Raw genomic sequence first — 2,128 nt, forward strand, 5'->3', positions numbered from 1 at the left:
TTACTAAATAACTATTTTAATTATTTAAAATTATTTTAAAAGTAAAATTCTCTATCTTAATGCTAAATAAAATATATTATTTTTGTCATTATTTTAAATAAAATGGTAATCAATTTTTGTAGATTAATTAAGACAATGAGACTAAAACACAAAATCCAATTAGATGCCCAAAAAAGAGTTTCACAAATACAATGATTGATTTATCAAAAAGTTATAATTAAGTACTTTGATTTTTTTTTATAAATAAAGACCAATAACTATCTATTATCACATTAATAATAATGATCCACTTGTGACTTATCAATCTATTATATAATCAAGTATCAATTTATGATAAAGATAAGTTAACACAACTAAATTTTTTTATATAAGAATATTTGAGAATGCGTAAAAAGTGAGTTAAGCTCTACTTTAATTTTTGGGATTAGCGAGTTGTACTGATTTAGTAGTCTTTGACTTGTTAATTGCTACATTTTAGTCTTTCAAATTTAAAAAAGTGCACTAATGTAGTTTCTCGTGCATCTTCTGTCATGGGAACTTGTAATATCCTACCACACAAAACCTTACGCTATAGTCATAAATCTAAGGTGGTGAGGTATTACGACACCTAAAAGCAAAAATATATACATAGTATTCGAAGGACAATGATATAACTAGGAATACGTGAAGAAAAGATAAACAAAACAACACATTAAAGTAAGAGAAAACATTGTATACAAGAACATAATCAAAAATATTATTTGTATACCAAAATCAGCCACTAAAATTAACCATCAATATATTTATATATAAAAATATGTGTTGGTTTAATTTATTTTTAATGTGTATTTGTATTCCAACCTGTATTCTATACTGATGGTTGATTTTGGTATACAGCGTAGCATAATTGCGGGAATGGATCTTCTCAATTTTTTTAACAATTGAGGGAGTAAAGTGTAATCTCTCACCATTAATTTTATAAGTAGGACAAAAAATAAATATGAGAGAGAAAACAATAAAGAGTTAAAAATCACACTTTACAGTCTCAATTTTTTTTAACAATTGAAAAAATCCATTCCCTTTCAAGTATACAGAGTTAAATACATAAGATGTTACTTACAGCCCATTGCATTCGCTTCTGTACAGCTTGCCAAGTCAGTTACATAGAAACTGGGAAGTACCATTACTTTACACCAACTTGGACATTAACACCATCTCAAACAACTAAAAATTTTACATCTATAAATACGGTTAGAGTCCTATTATATACCTTATTAAATCAGTCATCACAGTATCTATATATCTATTTATCTGAACCATTCAAATATTTTACAATATATCTCAATGATGTAAATAACTGATATACTGAACTTTTAGTACAAAAACCTGCCTCACCTAAAACGCTTCCTATATTCTATATGCAGCGTAGCAACAAATCAATGGCGATTTGAAGTGTAGCATATTCACTAGACTGCAATCTATTGCGCTGTTAGTTACTGACAAGTATTCACCTAACTAAAATTTTTAATATTCCATGGAATTTAGTGAAGTACCTACCCTATTGAGACTCAGAAAATCAGATTAGAATTGTTACAGTTATAGCACGTGGTATCTCATTGTATCTCGATTACCTATATCTTAATTTAATGACCTAATTAGCATATTAGTTTCCACTTTTACATTTTCTGTAGTAATATTTTGCTACAGAGGTAATTTCCATGAACTTGCACATGAAATTAGCTTAATGAATTAATTTGATCAATGAGTTTGTAAAATGATAAACTAAATTCCTTATTTTTCAAAATCACAACTTTTAGTTCATGTATACAAATTTCTGTTTGAACAATTGTTAGTATAGTGTTAATAAACACTTTTTAATTGTGACCAATATTATATCAAAAATTAGTTCGTACTTTTTTACTAGGGTCAATATATCTTATAAACTATTTTCAAATATCATATTTCATCAAGTATCTTAGACTGCATTTGTTTACAGGCACAGAATACTGAAACAGAAACACAAAAACATAAAATGGTATTTAATAGATAAAACATAGACAAAAACATTGTATTCAAAGACACTGAATTAGTATATTTTATATCTATCCTAACAAAAAAAATATAAAAACAATTAACAACTAACACAATT

This window comes from Arachis ipaensis, chromosome B09 (genome assembly GCF_000816755.2).
Source record: "Arachis ipaensis cultivar K30076 chromosome B09, Araip1.1, whole genome shotgun sequence".
In the NCBI taxonomy this organism is placed as follows: Eukaryota; Viridiplantae; Streptophyta; class Magnoliopsida; order Fabales; family Fabaceae; genus Arachis; species Arachis ipaensis.